Raw genomic sequence first — 19,776 nt, forward strand, 5'->3', positions numbered from 1 at the left:
AAATTTAAATTTATAAATTTATCTTTAGTTTTCAAGAGATCTTTTGTTATTCTATTTTGTATACCATTCTGTTTTTAATTTACAAATATATTATCTTCATATTTTTTATGGAAAATACTATTTTGAACACTTTTGTTTTAATTTCTGTACCTTTTCCTAAATTATATCTCTGGATATGGTTTGTTTATCTAAGATTTATTCTTCTTTGTTTCAGGCTTTTCTTGAATGTATGAACAACTTCATTTCTCACAGATATTTTAAAATGTGTCTATAGAATATCATAAACTAGTAACTCTGTGGTTGTGGACAAGGCTCATCATCTGTCCAGACTTGCTATAGAACAGAACCAGACATTCTGCTGGAGATCACCCACATGCAAGAATAGAAAAGCTTTATTTCGGGGTGTCCAACTAGGTAATCAGTTTTCTCTGGACATTTTCTTCAGGTGTTTTGGAAAGTAAATCTCCCTTTTTGCCTTGAATATGATCATCTGGTTATATTACTTCTGCTTAGTAAAATATGATCAGATTTGAGATGCTAAATGTTCTTTACATGCTCCTTCACTTACATCTTATATGTTAAGCCACACCACAACCTGTGTTGAGAACCCTTGGGTCAGATTAATATCAGCTTAGCCTTACCAATCAATGATTACTCATCCTCTTTCCTGTGTACTGAAATTTTGGAAATCTCTTTTTTGTTGAAGCCTGCCCTATTCTTTTGCTATGGGATTATTTACGGTTTATTATTTTTTTAAATTTTAACTTGGTTTCAGGAGAGAGCATTATAAATATCTGTGGTAAATCTGCCATATATCTTCTAAGTAGATTTTTAAAATTTTGAGCAGGAAGACCTCATATCCCTAAAGAATTGTAGTGAATTGGTTTCTCGGTGAAAATATTCAAAGAACATAGTCACTCAGAAAAAGTAAAAGAAAAATTCTATGTCACAAAGGTAAACCACTTTCTATGAAACTAAGAAACTATGACCATAGAGCAAAGAATAAAAAATTACCAGAGATAATATTCACAGACAACTATCCTAGGAAGCCAAAAATATAAGTATTTTATTTTACTCTACTTTTTTATTTACTTTTTCTATTTATTCATGTCCTTTCCCTTCTCCCTTCTTCTTTTTTTTTTTTCCCTCTATCTTTCCTAATCACCTCTAGCACTCCACCAACCATACTCATTTTGTCCTTCATCTTAATTCTCCTTCTACGGGGCCAGAGGGCAAGCTGCTGCTCTTGCTGAGCCACAAACTTTCCCAGTGAAAATAGCATTGTAGTGTTTGGCTCCTCCAACTGGGCCTTCCACAACACTGCCTTGTGTTAATTGGAATAAAAATAAAATCCACCTAAAGCGTTGTCACAACACATATTTACAACCCCCAGAGAATACACAAACCCTCAAATAAATATACAACTATTATTTGATTGATTTATGGGAAGGAGAATTTATGGATTTATAAATATTAAAGTAGAATGTACATAAAGGAATTATATATATTTATGGTCTTTGAAGTACTATTTGTTCATGCTGCTTCAATATAATCTTATTTTTCACATCTTACTCTCCGTTTTTCCAATTACACCATTTTTAAGTTTTTGTCTTTATGATCTATATGTTTATTTGTAAGCTACCTCAAATATTATTTGGGGGTCGTATTAGTCAGGATTCTCCAGAGAAACAGAACCAATAGAACATATATAGATATCTAAGAGGGGATTTATTATAGGAATTGGCTCATGCTTATGGAGGCCGAGAAGTACCACGATATGCCCTCTGTAAAAGTTAGAGAACCAGGAAAGCTAGTGGTATAATTTAGTCTGAGTCTGAAGACCTGAAAGTCAGGAGGGCTGATGGTGTAAGCCCAGATCTGAGTCCAAAGGCTCAAAAATCAGGAGCGCCTATGTCTGAGGACAGGAAAAGATGAATGTCTCTGCTGGAGCAGAGAGACTGAATTTGCTCTTCTTCTGCCATTTTGTTTTACTCAGATCTTCAGTGGATTGGATGGTGCCCATCCACATTGGTCGGGATGATCTTCTTTACTCAGTCTACTGATGGAAATGCTAATCTCTTCCGCAAAGACCCTCACCAACACACCGATAAATAGTGTTTTACCAACTATATGGTCATCGCTTAGCTCAGTTAAATTGACACATAAAATTAACCATCACAGGGGTGCAGACATAAAATAAATAGATAAAAATATATCTAATCTTGAAGAAGCATTTATCATATAATTACTTTGGAGCAGAACCTATTCAAGTACTGAGGATAAAATGAGTAATAATTCATTTCTTTGTGTAAATAAGTAGGTTACTTAGTAAGGAAGATGGAAGTAAACAGCCAACATAAATAGTTGTTAACGCCTACCATAGTTGTACATACAAATTACAGGGTAAAATGTGTTCTTCTAAAATAACTCGTCCTCCCGAAATGAAAGACATTCCAGAGTGATTGTTGGTTGGAGATGGGAAATAGAACATCTCCCATGACACTCTTTCAAAGAAGAACTTAAACTTGCTATATTTAATTTCTCTGTCTGAACACCTTCCCATTTGTCTACTCTCAACCAGCCAAAGCCTACTCATTATCCATAGGTCGGCTCAGTTGCCCTGCTTCCGGGAACCTCCATCACTCTTCCCATTACTAGCACCGTCACCCAAGATGGCCTCTCAGCCACCCCACCAACACCACTAGGACCTCCTCCTTTAGGCTTGAAAAAGTGCATCCTCCATTTTGTCACAAAAGTGGGCAATTTTCTTCACTACGTAAAACATATCTGTTTATATTCCTATTTATTTCTTTATACTGCAGGGGACATTGTGTATCGTATTCCAGGCAAGCCACAGATCATGCTGGGCATATAAAGCGCAGTTCTCCATTGAATCATTTCCCCCTATTTACAAAAAAATAAACCTTCACGGAGAAGGTAGAGTCCTCGTTTGGCAATTAATATGATATAGGTTGGAACAAACTGGACACATTTTAAAATCACTGTATCTCCTTTGTATTATCATTTATACATGGCTTGGTTTCATAGTAATATTGGAATATTAACCTACTAACGCCAGATATTATTTTTTCATACTAATTCATTATAAGAATAATGAATTCTTATTAAATGATTAATGTTTAGTGAATGTTACAATAGCACTGTGAAAATGGGGAGGGTCAGAAAACTTTTGATGCATAGCTAAGATTTTTTTTTTAAAGCATTGAAGACCCTGAACCAGCAGTCTAAAAATAGTGCCTCTTTCTAGGCAATCATTTCTTATTGAAACGCACACACGTAAACATACATATACAGCCACTGCTTATGGCAAAATAATTTCCAATATTCTGCATATGACTTACGCTTTTCTGGATTTGAGATACAATGATGAGATCTTGCAATGATCAAATACTACGAGACTTATGCCTTACATATGTTAAATTACGTACTTTCATCTATAGAGGAGGTGCATGACGAAAGTTTGATTTAAATATCTGCGATTTACACAAATGACATGTTGCTAGATAAATTTTGAAGATGCCAGAAATTTAAACAGGGACTTTAGAGGAAAACCAACAGTTGGATTTTTCAAATCCCTTTGGAAATATTTGTAGGAAGAAATATTGGGACTTTTAATAAAACAATATGAGTGTACCTGAAAGACTCAGCCGTCTGAGATGATGGGACACTTTTTCCCCCCCAAGAAAGGAAAATGAACAAACAGACACTTTCTGTAACCCATTCATTGAGCTGGCAGTGCCCAAAACACCCAGTAACCTCTGTTTGACTTGTCACTTGCAAGACAAATTTGCTCATATATCATGACTGTCAGAATCCCTTTTCAGCAACTGTATCAGTAATTAGCTATGCCTTGTTAGTGCTCAAGGCATGTGTATCTGTCACATTGATAAAAAGGTCTAGTTTTTTTTTTTTTTTTCATTTCAACTAACATGTTAGCCTCTCAGCATTATAATGCCAACAAAGGACCACAATATTGATCAAACTCTCATCGATGACCTTTGAAAATCCTCTTGTTGTTTGAGAAAATGAGAACCACTATGCAATGCCACCTGAAGGAGTATTAAAATTTAGAAAAAAAGTAAACTCTGATGTTAATATTTAGAATAATTTGGAAAAATTTTCATAAATTCTTTGGATATATTTTTGATTGACTCAATCTTCTACAGAATTTAATTTCTGTAAAGTTTTCTGAGAAATTTTAGTTGACAAAATGCATTCGTACATTGTTGATTATCAAACACTGAGTTAATTACAAGAGTTTCAGTTCCAGTGGGGAGAAAAGTCATTTCAAATGTTTGTTTGTGTCTAGGACAAATAAAAAGACAGACATAGAATTACATAGATCAGAGATTTTCAAATTTGGATCATCAGCAAAATCAAATGCAGCAATTTTTTAAAATAAAAATTTTCAGACCCAAACTTACTGAAACAAAATATCTGTTAAAAAATAGATACCATAAACAAAGTGAAAAGGCAAGAAATAGCCTCAGATAAATTATTTGAAAAAATTATGTAAGGTGATATTAATATTTCACAAATATTTAGCACATAATTGAGCTGCTACAATCAATAAGAGACCAATATTAAAAATCAGCAAGGCATATTACAGGAAATTTAGAAGAAATACAAATGGCCAATAAGTATCTAAAACTATATTGAACCTCATTTACGATCAAGGAAAATCAAAATAAAATAACAATGGTATTTCTCTCTTGGCTCATCAGATTTGCAAAATTAAATAAAATTTCAAAAGACCATAGTGGAGGAAATTGAACAATATCATCAACTATTGGTGAGATTGTTCATTTTGTCAACTTTAACGAGAGCCATGAAAATTATCTACCTGCAAATATAGGCTCATCATAAAACAGACCTACCATTGGGACGAATGGATAAAGAAGATGTGGTATATATACACAGTGGAATACTACTCAGCCATAAGAAACGATGAAATCCAGCCATTTGTGACTACATGGATGGACATTGAGGGTATTATGCAAAGTGAAATAAGTCAGAGGGAGAAGGTCAAATACCTTATGATTTCCTTCATTAAGTAGTAGATAATAACAACAATAAACAAACACATAGAGACAGAGATTGGATTGGTGGTTACCAGAGGGGAAGGAGGGAGGGAGGAGGGCGAAAGGGATAATTCGGCACATGTGTATGGTGATGGATTGTAATTAGTATTTGGGTGGTGAACATGATGTAATCTATGCATAAATAGAAGTATAATGATGTACACCTGAAATTTATACAATGTTATAAACCAATGTTACTGCAATAAACAAAAAATTAAAAAAAAAAAAAACAGACCTACCATGTCTTCTACCGTATCCTTGTACTATCTAGAACAGTGACTAACACTAACTAGCACATAGTTGATTCTCAAATTTAATCAGTTCAATTAGGTATTAACTATGCACATTCTCTGACCTATGACCACTTCTAAAATTAATTCTATAGAAAACATAACATGAATGATTAAGAGTGTACTAAGATGTTCATTGCAATTCTGCTTTCTGTAAAAGAAAGGCCATCTCAATGTGAATCAATTAAAAAGAAAAAGAAAGAACTAGGTCCTATATACTTTGGAAAGATACCTACAATATTAAGTTGAAAAGCAAAGCAAAATGTAAATTTATATATGGTGTTGGTCAAGGATTCTCTAGAATGTTTAATTATTTAGGAAAAATAGGTAGGAACTTGACAGATCTGTTGGTGTATTTTAGAATTTGGAGAGAAAAAACTAAAATCTGACATAGAATACTAATCAAATGAAAACACACGAATGATTAAATCTGGAAAAACTTATGAAATGAAACATCATAATAATAACATCATTTGACTTAGCAGTGAAAATACTCAAGTAGTCACAAAATGTAAATATTTTCTATTTATACAAAAATTCTGATTTCTTTAAAATGGGTTGTTCCAGGCAGAATTTGGTGGATATGGAAGAGACTGAACCCTCAGCTACCAGAGCAGGTAGTTAAAAGCTCTCGTCTATAATTATTGAATCAAGACATTGCTATCTAAGTATATTATTTAAAAAAATGTAAGTAAATACCAGAAGGAGCATGTAAAAGAAAAGCAAGGCCCTGATTTCAAAATTAAATCAAATATGGATCAAAGAGTACAATCAATTTTAAGATTCTTTTTAATTTGAAAAATAAGTAAGATTTCTGTTTCTGTATTTGTTTTTTTGTGGAGCAAGGGGCTAGGTAAAAAGATTTTCAATATTTCACTAGAGGATCCAGTCAAATTATTCAACTACCTGCCCTGCATTCCCAATATTTTTTTCTGTAATTTTTACATGTGAAAAGAGGAGTTAGGAGTTGTGCGGGGTTGTGGAGGGGCGCATGAAGGAAAAAGACATAAAAAGGATCCAGATAAACACCATTGTGGTATAGCAGGAAATATCAACACACAATGAATAATTTGTCTCTTTTGAAGTCAGAAAAATATCGTTTTTAGTGCCTGAGCAGTGTTAAAGAATATTTTATAGATATGATTTGAGAAAATAAATTGTTCAATTTTCGCTGTGGATTTTATTCTCCTATTGTATCCAAATATATGCTAGCCGTAGTTTGGGTACTAAGTTTGCATCTTCTTATTGTCGAAAAGAAACAGAAACTATCTCTTTTAGTTCAGCAACAAGAAGAAAGTTTTCTGTGCCAAGATCTTTTACTTGAGGTAAGTTACACTTTCAGCCAGAATGCATTTAAATACCAATCGGCAAGTAATTTTATTTTTAGCATGTATTTTATGAATAATTCCTTATGAGCTATATAAATTTGGGTGATTTTATTAAATCAATTTGAACCTCAATTAAATGTATTTATGAAATGGGAGTTATATAAGGAAAATTTGAGTTGATGATTTCATTTGAGTTTACCATTTCATCATAAATTAGCATGCAACGATGTCTAGATATATAAAATATAATGTTACTGATGCACTAGAAATGCAGAAAATAACAAAATTATGATTTGGCTTTAATAACTGGGATATAAAACCAACTTTTAAAAAATTTCAAAAGCTGTCTAAAATAATTATCGTCATTTTGCTGGTAACATTAGAGCAGAAAATCCTCAAACATTCACTTTCTAGGGCATTTATACAATACTAATTTTATTTTTGTTTCAAATGAAAGGAATCACAGAGACAGTTCCATCCAAATCATAATCAATTTACACTGACATGGTGGCATCAACATTAGCCATGCCATATGCCTGGCTATAAAATGGAGTAATTAGTATTAGCCCCCTGAACAGTAGATTGCTAATTTACTATGAACGTATTAATGCACTTTAATGGGGAATCACAGAAATCTGAAAACACATGTATCCATTTTTTTAAATGAGCATATCCATCACGTCCAATAGCTTTCTCACATCTCTTTATAATTCTTTCCTGCAGTTGCCTGTGCCACTCAGCCATTCTCAGGCAACCACACTGATCTGCATTCCTTCAATGTAGGTTAGTTTGTATTTTCTAGAGATTTATATGAATGGAATGATACAGTATGCACTTTTATCAATAATCCATTCTTTTTAGCACTGAGTGGTATTCCATTTTACTGTTTGTTTTCCAATTCACCTGCTGATGGACATTAGGTTAATTTCCCGTTTGGGGATGATACTAATACAGCTGCTAGGAACATTCATGAACAAGTCTTTACGTCAACATATGTTTTCACTTATACTGGGTAAGTCCATAGAAGTGAAATAGTTGTATCATGTAGCGGGAGGATGTTTAACTTATAAAAGAGACTAAAAACTACCAAACTATATTCCGTTTGGTGGTTATACCATTTTACATTTCCATCAGCAGTGAGTGATGTTACTCAGCAGTTCCCGTTACTCAACAGCATGACAAAAACTTTATGTGGTCGGTCTTTTTAATTTCAAGACAGTCTAGTAGGAGGTAATGGTATCTCATTGTGGTTTTAATATATTTGCAAATCACTAAAGAATAATGATATTGGACATCTTTTTCATATGCTTATATATTCTTTGGTTAAATATCTGTTCTCTCCTTGGTCCATATTTAATTGGATTTCTTGTTGTATTATTGAGCTTGTGAGTTCTTTATATACTCTGTGTGTATAAATTGCAAATATTTTATCCTAGTAAATAACTAGCCTCTTCAGTCTCTTAAGACTGTCTTTCAAAGAGCAGAAGTTCTTAATTTTAATAAAGTCCAACCTATAAATAAAACATACTAAATATGATGTAAATACTTTTAAATATTTTGAAACTTGTTTTATAACCTAGAATACAGTTTATCTTGGCAAACACACTGTATTAGCTTGAAAAACTGTGTAAATCTGATGTGTTGCAGTAGCATTTTCTATAAATGTCAATTGGGTGAGATTGGTTGAGAATATTTTAAGATTTTTATATTGTCAATTATTTATTTTCTGCTTGCTCTACCAATTATTGTGAGAAAGTGTTAAAATCTTTAAGAATAATTGTGAATTTATCTACTTCTCCATTCAGTTTTATTAGTTTTTGCTCCATATATTCTTATCAGCTTTATTAAGATGTAATTCACATATCATAAAATTTACCCATTTAAATTGTAAAATACAATGTTTCTAGTATATTCACAGGATTGTACAACTATTATCCCAATCTAATTTTAGAATATCTTCCTGACTACAAAATAAATCCCATAGACATTAGCAGACACTCCCCTCCCCCACCCCACCCCCGATCCCTAGGTCTATAACTGCTAACAGACTCTGTCTCTATAGATTTGCATATTCAGACATTTCATACAAATGAATCATACAATATATGGTCTTTGCGATTTCCTTATTTCACTTTGCACAAAGTTCTGGAAGTTCACCCGTGTTGTAGCTAATGTTGAATAATATACTATGTCGTGGATATCTCACTCTTTGTTTATCCATGTGTCAGTTAATGGATATTTGAGTTGTTTCCACTTTGGAGCTATTTTGAATAATGCTGCTATAATCATTCTTGTATAAGTTTTTGGGTGGAAATATATTTTCATTGGTAGATACCAAGGAGTGGAATTGCTGGGTTATATGGTAAATATATTTATCTTTTTGAGAAACTGCTAGATGTTTTCCAAAGTATCTTCAGCATTTTACATTCTCAACTGCATCGTATGAGGTTTCTAATTTCTCAGTGTCTCAGTCAACACTTGTCATTGTCCATCTTTTTTATTTTAGCCATCCTGTTGGGTGTGAAGTGAGATCTCACTGTAGTTTTTTTTTTTCCCCCCCCAAAGCCCCAGTAGATAGTTGTATGTCATAGTTGCACAGCCTTCTAGTTGCTGTATGTGGGACGCGGCCTCAGCATGGCCGGAGAAGCGGTGCGTCAGTGCGTGCCCGAGACACGAACCCGGGCCGCCAGAAGTGGAGCGCGTGCACTTAACCAACCGCTAAGCCAGGGGCCGGCCCTCTCACTGTAGTTTTGATTTACATTTCTGTAAAACCTAATGATGTTGAGCATATTTTCATATGCCTAGTAGCCATTTGTATACCTTCTTTGGAGAAATATCTATTCAAATCATTTACCTTTATTTAAATTGAGTTATTTGGGTAATTTGTATTATTGAGCTCTAACACTTTTTATATATTCCGGATACATGTCCCTTATCAGATCTTCGGTTTGAAAATATTTTGTCATTTTAATGGTTGTTTTCACTTTCTTGATGTTTTAATTCATAACACAGAAGCTTTTTATTTTGATGAAGTCCAATTTCTCTATTTTATCTTTAATCTCTTGTGCTTTTGACATCACATCTAAGAAAACATTGCCTAACCAAGGTCATAAATAGTTGTTCTTATGTTTTCTTCTACGAGTTCTTGAGTTTTAGTTCAGACATTTAAGTCTTTAGTCTGTTTTGGGTTAAATTTGTATATTTTGTAGGGGTTAAAATTCTTTTTTTTTTTTTTTTTTTGCGTGTGGGTATTCAGTTTTACAGCACCACTTTTTTGAAAAGTTTATTCTTTCTCAGTTGAAATTTCTTAGAACTTGTCAAATTCAATTGACTATAAATACAATGTTTTGCTACAGGACTTTCAATTCTAGTCCATTGATCTATATGCTTAACATTATACTAGTACCACATAGTCTTGATTACTGTAGTTTTGTATTAAGTTTAAAATCAGGAAATATGAGTCCTGAAAATTTGTTCTTGTCACTATTCTTTCGCTATTCAGAGTCCCTTGTGATTCCATATGAATTTTAGGATTAACTAGTCAATTTCTGCAAAAGAAATGAGCTGAGATTTTTTTAAGAGATTGTGTTCAATTGGTAGACCAGTTTTGGGGAGCATTGTCATCCTGACAACATTAAGTTTTCCCATCCATTAACATGAAATATCTTTCCAGATATTGAGATATTATTTAACATTTTTCAAGAATATTTTGTAGTTTCCAACGTATGTCCTACACTTCTTTTGTTAAATTTATTCTTATTTTATCCTCTTTATGTTATTGTAAATGAAATAGTTTTCTTAATTTTGTTTTCAAATAGTTTATATGCAATGTGTAGAAATATAATTGATTTTTTAAATGTTAGTCTTATATCCTGTAACCTTCCTGAACTCATCTATTAAGGTCTAATAGTTTTTAGCGGATTCCTTATGATTATTTTTATATAAGATTATGTCCTGTGCAAGTGCAGATAATTTTACTGATTTTTCCCTAATCTGAATGATTTTTATTTATTTTTCTTGCCTGATTTCCCTGCCTAGAGCCTCTAGTACAATATTGAGTAGAAATGTTGAGAGAGGATATCCTTGCCTTGTTTTTGATCTTAACAAAAAGCTTTCAGATTTTAGCCATTATGTATTTCACCATTAAGTATTTAGATTTTTCACAGATGCCCTTTATCAGGTTGAGGAAATTCCCTTTGATTTCTTTTTCTATGGGGGTAGTAGAATCCAACATATGAAGTTTTGGGTTTAGCCACTCAAAATCATGATATACTGCAATAAGAAATAAAAGTATGTATATTATATATACAATATATATGTATTATATATATTATAAAAATAGTAAAGAAAGACATTTAATTTTTGGAGCTTACAGAAATAACATTATTAAGTAGATACATAATTTATTGAATAGAATAAGTGGCATCAAAATAAATCAAATTAAAATCTATATTTGAAAATAAAGCAATGTAATAGAATGAATCCAAAATTCATATTCAAATGCAAAGAGCCAAGAACAGCCATAAAAATCTTGAAGAGAACAACTAAGCTATAATAGGTACACTTTGGTATTAAAAATTATTATAAATCTATAATAATTAAGACAATACGGTATTGTAACACGAGTCAAAAAAATGATCTATGACATAGAATAGAGAGAATAGATCCGGACCTATTTATATATAACATTTATAAATATTCACCTGGATTTTGTCTGAGATAAACACTTCAATACAATGAGGATAATATGGCCTTTCATATAAATGTTACTGAGTCAATCAGATATACCTCAATCACACAAAAAAATCATTTCCAGATGATATAAAGATATTAATGTGAAAAGTAAACTCAAAAAGACAAAAATGTAAAATATCTTCTAATCCCAAAGTTGGCAAAGATATCTTTAACAGGAACTCAAAATAACTCACCATAAAGGAAAATATGATGAATTGAACTTTATTAAAATTCAAATTTTCTATCCATTAGAAAATACCAATGGGAGATTGAAAAAGCAGTCTACAGTGAAGGAAAACATTCCCAATGCATTTATTCAACAAATAGACATACTAAAATTGTGTAGAGAAACTCTACAAATCAATTAAAAAAGGTGAAGAACCTAATATAAAAATATCAAAAAACTTAGATATGTTGCAAAAGATGATCACATAATAAATATATGAAAATATATTCTTAGATTTTTTAAACTACTTTATTGATTATGACTGGCATGCAAAAAGCTGTACATCTTTAAAATAAACATCTTGATGAGTGTGGAGATAAGTATACATCCATGAAACTATCACCACAATCTGTGCCATAAACATATTCATCAGCTTGTGGTATATACGTACAATGCAATAATACTCAGCCTTAAAAAAAAAAGGAAATCTTTCCATTGGCGATGATATGGATGGACCTGGAGAAAATTACGCTAATTGAAATAAGCCAGACACAGAAAGACAAATACTGCATGATACCACTTGTTTGAGGAATCTAAATAGTCAAACTCTTAGAAGTAGAGAATAGACTGGTGGTTGTCAGGGGCTGGGAGGGGGGAAACAGGGAGGTATTCATCAAAGTAGATTATTATTCATCAAGAAAATTTAAGTTAGAACCACAATACAGTAATACCATGCGCTACCAAATGGCTTAAAAAAGGAAGCAATAAAAACAAAAAAGAAAATATAAAATAAAGAATCATACAAAATGCTAGCAAGACTGGAAAAATTGAAAAATCTGGCACTGCTGGCAGAAATATTAATTGGTAACAAGCCCTTTTAACCAATTTGGAAAATTCTAGTGATGTCTGCTAAAACGTATCTCATATTCCAGCAATTCCACTCCGAGATAGAAACCCACAAAAACGCATACATATGTGTACCAAAGACACTTACTGAAACGTTTACAACAGCAATATTTGCGATGATGACAAACTGGAAACTGCCCAACTGCCCATTAGGAGTATAATAGTGTGTATTCACACCCTGGAATTCTAGACCACAACACAAATGCACAATCTACAACTGTCTGCACCAATGTGAATGAAGCCAGACAGAAAAGAATGCATACTGTTTGATTTGATTTACATAAAGAACAGAACCAAGCAAAACTACTCTCTACTGGTGAATGTCAGGAGGAGAGATAGTGACTGGAAGAGGCAAAAAAGGAGAATTGGACATGTTCTCGCTCTTATTCTATTGAGGACGGTTATACAGGTGAGCTCAGGTAAGCACTCATGAAGATGCACAACTATAACATGTACCATTTTCTGCATGTACTTTAATAAAAATAAATACAAAATAAAGAATGTGGTAGGTAAAATGTTACTCTGGAAAAGGTACAAGACAATAATTCCCTGCAATCATATTTAATTTCTCAAAAGAATAGTTGATGCTGCTTTTTCCTGGCCCTTTTCTTAGAACCTTCTGAGACGGATATCATCATGCCTCCCAGAGGAAATCTGGCGTGTGGTTCCCTGACTTACACAGTTATGTGGTTTTAAAGCAATGTAGTCAAATTGTCACTGGGTTGAGTTTGTTTCAAGGCATTTGTTTTGAGTGAGAAAGAAAACTCCTATTTTAAGTAATATCATGGTTCTCAGAATTAGCCTATATGTATATATGTGTATATATATATTATATATATATATATTTGGAGGGGAATGTTTTGACCTTCTTTATGTAGGGAACAGATTGCATCCATCACTCTTTTCTTAAGCTTACACTTCTGTTCTCAATTTTTAAAAGGAAAAGATGGAAAAAGTAGATAATATTACAAACAAATGAAAATGAGTAAAGGGGTAATAAAAGAGAGATTTCTGCCAGTGCCACTGGAGATGGCTTATCTGATTTATATCTCAGTAAAAGCTATTTGTATACGCATGGCAGCAATATCCAGCATGAAGATATTGTTGATTAGGATTAGGATTAAGACAGTCAATTAAAGACCAAAACAGAATTATTGATGAGAATTCTCAGACTGTGTTCCCCCTCATAGAGACTCAGATAGTCTCATAGTCATTCCAGTCACTTTCAGATAAAAGCTGAATCTTGGTAACCAGACTCATGACTGTGTTGGCCGTCTATGCAGGATACAACTCAGAAAGATACGCACACTATCTCAAGTATATACTTCATAAATAAATATGTTGTTAAGAGCTTTCTGGATAAACCTAACTAACTTTTCTTCATTTGATTTTGGGAAACAGATTTCTCAATCTAAAGGCATAGTGGCATTTGGAGGTTAACATTCATTTATGTATTTGTAATAAATGATCTATTTATCCAAAACCCATTCCGGATGCCAGCATTTCTTCAAATTACAGGTTTTTATCTTTGGCAATGTGTTTGTTAGGTTCATTTACTTTTACAAGGAATTATGATTTAATGTTTGGAAATAGATGAATAACTTCTTGACCTATGGTGTCTGATGAAATAATAGGAAAGAAGAAACCAAATATAACTAATATATATACATAAAGACAAGAACAAATTAAATTGCTCATAATGTCCATTATTTATCATGTTCCAAAGAGGCCACATTTTGGAAAGATAAGGAAAGTAATAGGAGCTATTTCCAGACCATATGGAACTGCATAATTCATTGGGGCTGTTGCCAGATTCAAGGAAAGCAATTGCATTTCACAAGCTGGAGAGTTCTTTTCACAAGTAGGATTATAGAATGATTACGCTCATCTTTAGATGGTTCTGGGGGTTTTCACTGAATCTATATATGATGATAGAACAGTATGATGATGCAATTTTTTCAAAGTTTTAAATATATAATATGGTTCTGCCTTTTTATTTGTGTTTAAAGTAGAGCTTATTACACCAGACTGTGAGATGTTTCCATTTGGTTGAATCAATAAGGACATTACAATTTTTATTTTTTCAAGATGGTGGTTTTCACAATTTTCAAACCTCATTTTCCAAGAGGAATTATTTCTTGGATGGGTTGATGTTTAAGCTAGATATGAGAAAAAAATGAATGTATTTATTCTGAGACACACTGAATGCCTTTTGAGAGTCTCTGACTTCTTTCTTTCATGGGTTTGTCCATTCCTTCTTATAAACTGTCATGGACTGAATTGTGTCCCCCAAAATTGATATGTTGAAACTCTAACACCCACTGCCTCAGAATGTGACTGTATTTGGAGACAGGGCCTTTAAAGAGGTATACATGTTAAAATAAGGCCATTAGGGTGGATGCTAATCCAATCTGATCGGTGTCCTTATAAGAAGAGGAAATTTGAACACACAGAGAAACATGAGGGATGAGCACACACAGAGGACAGACCATGTGAGGACGTAGTGGTAAGGTGGCCACCTACAAGCCAAGAAGAGATTTCTCAGAAGATATCAGTCTTGATGACACTTTGATCTTAGACCCCTAGCCTCCAGAACTGTGAGGAAATAAACTTCTCTTGTTTAAGCCACCCAGCCTTCACTCTTTTGTTATGGTAGCCCTAGAAAACTGATACACAAGCTAAACAACTATCGATAACCAGGTGCCCTGGGTGGATGGGTTGAGTTAGTCCCACCTCCTAATTACCAAGTTAGAAAAAGATATGATTTAGCAGTCTGAGAAATCTGATAAGGACTTCACCTTTGATAAAGATTTTGTAAATTTAAGGCCCTTATAAAAGCATCTTGGAATGACTACATTTTGTCTGACCCAAGAAGCCCCCCTATTCAATTTAGATGACACAAACAGGTGAAAAGTTAGCTTTTAAATTTTGTGCAATTTTAGAATTTATTACAGTTGAATATAGTAGAACTACTGATGCAGGAGCATTTAAATAATTGAATGCAACATCTATGTAGCACCCAGCTAAAAACTACATCATCAAGGGCAAATTTGATAACAACCTTTTTTGTTATTTGTCCCCGGTGCCAAATTATTAGTTAAGGTTCTATTTAGAGCTTTGTTTCAAAGGTTAAGCCATAAATTGAACTGTTGCTCTTTTCACCAAAACTGGAGATGGCAGGTTAAAATGAAGAATAAAAATAAACTTGCTGGAGAAATTAAAGGAGATGTTAATACTTTTTAAAATTAAAAATAATCATTCAGGGTGCTAGCTGTGTGTATGCAGAGTCTAAGGTTGTAATTATACCTCTTTTGCCTTTTGCATACAGGGTTGGGAATAACCTGTCCTCTGTCTTTGATCTCTCTGTGCCCCTGATTAACAGTCAATAGAATGAGATTCTCTCCACCTGAATGCTCAGGCTTCGCCTAGATTCTCCACACTAGAAAGAATCTCACTGGAACTGACGGTCGCATGCTTTGTTGTTAAGTCGTAAAATTATGGAGCGCTATCAATGTTCCACTGTTTGTAACAGCTAATAAAGCTTTCAAAAGCCCTCTACCCACTTAGGTTAAATACAGTGTCTTGGGAAACACTAGCAGCTTGTGAGTCTGCCATTATTATGGATATTCCAGGGATATCCACATCCTGATTGTAATTTCAGATTAGTAATAACTCATCTGAAAATGGAGTCTTGACTATTATATAAAAAAAGATCCTATCCTCAAACTGGTCACCCACCAGGACACTGAGCAGGAGGGTATCTATGGTCATTCTGCTCTCTGCATCAGTATTTCACATGTTTCCCAGTGATGTCCTCTCTATGACTCTATCAAAGAGTGATTAAGAAAGAAATAATTCAAGCAAGGATAAAATAATACAAACATTTGCATTATATTTTATATTTTGTAAAATGTTTTCTGTTAAAGTTGTTTTATTTTATCCTCTATCAACTCCAATGAGATAACATGATATTCTCATAGGATCATAGACTTGGAAGATTCTTTATTGCATTATCAGGTTTATAATGATCATTAGTGATTTAATATACCATATTATATACTTGGCAATCATTAATCTTTAAAGATATCTCAGGGGGAATATTTTTAAATTCTATCATTTGAATTTTATGACATGGCTTTATTAAAACTTAACCAAAAGGTGACATTCTCCAAAGCATTGTGGAAATTTTGAATGAATCAATGAAAAAATATAGAGTTCTGTTTCTACACCAGTCCTTGTGGTCAACGATTTATAGCTATTTTTGCACCCAGGGTGAGAAGTTGCCCCACTGGTGTCTACCCTGGCTGTGAATTCCAGGAAGACCAAACAGAGGAGAAGCAGAGGAAGCCTCCCTCTGACAGTCTTCCACATGTCTTCGTGCCTCTATTTTTTCCTAAATCTCCTATCAAATAAATACAGGTTGAGAATAATTATTCTCTCTTTCCGACCAGAAGTAGAAAATAGAACATTGAATGTATTATTTGTCCAAACTTCAGCTCTCACTTTTGCAAACAACAGCAATGAGAAACATTCAAAATCTGTATTCTTTGGCAAGTAAACCTTAGTGATTCTCTTTATCTACTCAAATGTGACACATTTAATTCAAGTAGATTTTTCTTCTAAGTGGAAAAATGAGAACTTCCTTTAATTTTATTATTAGTCTGGTGTTTATGTTGTTAACAGACTTCCATTTAGACAATATTATTTTCTTATAATTAAACGATAATAAAATGATTAAAGTGTAGACAACTTCTGACTTTTCGGGCTGACTAATAGAAAAGTTATCAAGATCCAGAAATAATGAAAAGGAATAATGGAATTTTTTCCTTAAACAGAGGTCTCTAACTTTTTACTTCTAGTAGTTCAAATACCTCATCTTTTCCTCCAGCACTAACCTGTTTGCTATTTGAGGGAAACTGCCAACTAGAAGATGTTATGGGGAACACCTAATTTGCTCTGGCTCATCTTTAGAAGAGCGCCCTCTGTTACAAACCTTATATGTCTGCTAATGTTTAATAGATTGTTGGCATTTCTGGACTAGAAAATTATCTAAATAATAGTTTGGATTTAACTCTCAATATGTTTTTATGCTTTCATTGTTTCTTATTTCAACAAATAAATTCAATGATAAGGTGAGTAAACTCAGAGAAGGAAAAGATGACTCCATTTTAAAAATAAAGAGAAGCAGTTTGCTTTAAAACAAAATCCTTCAATATATGACCCTATTACTCTATTACTTAAATCACTTAATGGTAATACTTCCAGCATCTCTTTGATATTTATTCTCAATTTCAGTTAACATTCTTGAATGGATTTCCATTTCTTAGTGGGTGAGTACTAAGAACTGTACCTTTCCATTAAGCCTTGAAAGCAATATCTCCAAGGATACTTAGTGATCATCCAATCTTATCTTCTCATGTTAAATATACAGAAGTGCTAATATCTTTTTGTATATTTAGATGAAATTGTATTATGTAAGTTCAGCAATTAGAATGTAATGAAAACTTACAATTAATATTCGTACATTTCTATTTAAATGGATTTCCACAGAGATTAGATTTTGTTTCAATGTTTTTTATTATTAATAAAAGAACTAAAATGTGTGTTGCCTACTTCATTATAATTATGAAACAGATACATCGACCACTTTTTAATCAACTAAAATTTGGCTGTATGCTCAACTTCTCTCCTAGGAGTCCCTACCTACCTCCTCTCTCTGATGGAGAGATACCAGTCTGGGGCTTGTTCATTAGCTCTTAGTCATTTGATACTGCAAACCCTCTTTTCTGCTGGAAGCAAAGAATACAACAAAAAAAGTCCAATGCATAAAAATGAAGTAAATATTTGTGTTGTTTTTCAAAGGTGCCTGACCATATTCCCTCATTCTCTCATACATTGTCAGAAAAGAATGCTTTTCATAATATGAAAATTAGAGATACATTATTTTACTATGTATATACATATATATAATATACTTTGGCCAATTACATGTTTGCAATTTAGCAATAAGTGCCCCCAAAATGTTAATTCCCTTTCTCTCCCCTCTCTTTTTTTTTATGGTCTAGAAATGCATATAATCTTTACTTAAATGTTTTTCTCCTGAGAACATAATTCTGAAATTCTTCCTTTTATTACATTTTAAGTCCAAGGAGTATGTTATATTAACAATTCTAGGTACAAACACTATTATTCTAAGATTCAAAATTCCAGTAAACTAATTTAATTTAAAAACACACAAAACTATACTCAAAAGAGCATTTTCTGTCTGAGTTTTCAAGTAATAAAGAGCCAATTTCTTGACATTGAAATTATGTTGCATATTTCCACCAAAGATATTTGTGAAAGAAGTTATTGTCTTCACTACCACTTGGAAAGAGTGCATATGAGAAATAGAGACACACATACTCAACATAAAAAAAATCAACTTGCCTTTGATTGTGTGGTACGTTTTTGTTATTTTATTAACTGTGATATTACAAAGGATAGATTTACTAATAGAATTGATTTCTAGGCTTATTCCTATAATGGGTTCTGTGATGAAGAGCTTATGCAATTTATCATAAACTCGTTCACTTTTCTGTGAATATTGTTCTGTACAGCCACTTTATACATTATATGAATTGGATCTCTAATGGCCCATTGCTTTCTTCAGGGCACATTGTAAGCGCCTGAATTCCTTGGGTCATCGTAACACAGGAGCTATAGCCTGAGGTTCCTGTCCATGGGAATGAGTCTACCTATACAACTCCTATGGAAGCAAAGGTGCCACAAGTGAGTGAGTGCATGCTGAATAAATGATCTCCCTTAACCTCAAGATTACAATGACTGCTAAGAGTAACTTGTATACTATTTTACGTTTTAGATTACATTTCTTACCCCTACATATAATACTTATTATAATCACTTTTATTCCATGAGCTTTTCTCTGGCAGCATAAAATATGAATCATTAAACTATTTGCATCCAAAGTAAGTTCTGTAATAATTTTTGAGAATATGTCAATTGCCACAGTTTATGCCACTAATTTGCCACTTGATTGTGTCCTTTAAACAATATTCTCCCAGGAATTCAGAGTCCTGTAGACAACTAAGGATAGGACTTGTGATCATGTTAATGGGCCAGCCCCAGACCTGGAAAACTCAGTGATTTTTACAGGACTTTCTGGAAGCACCTGATTCCAGATTGAGTGTTGAGCCTGGAAGAAGGGGTTCAGATGTAAGGAATTATTTCTAACACTAACCTGATTCTAA

Source organism: Diceros bicornis, chromosome 9, assembly GCF_020826845.1.
Source record: "Diceros bicornis minor isolate mBicDic1 chromosome 9, mDicBic1.mat.cur, whole genome shotgun sequence".
NCBI classification, from domain to species: Eukaryota; Metazoa; Chordata; class Mammalia; order Perissodactyla; family Rhinocerotidae; genus Diceros; species Diceros bicornis.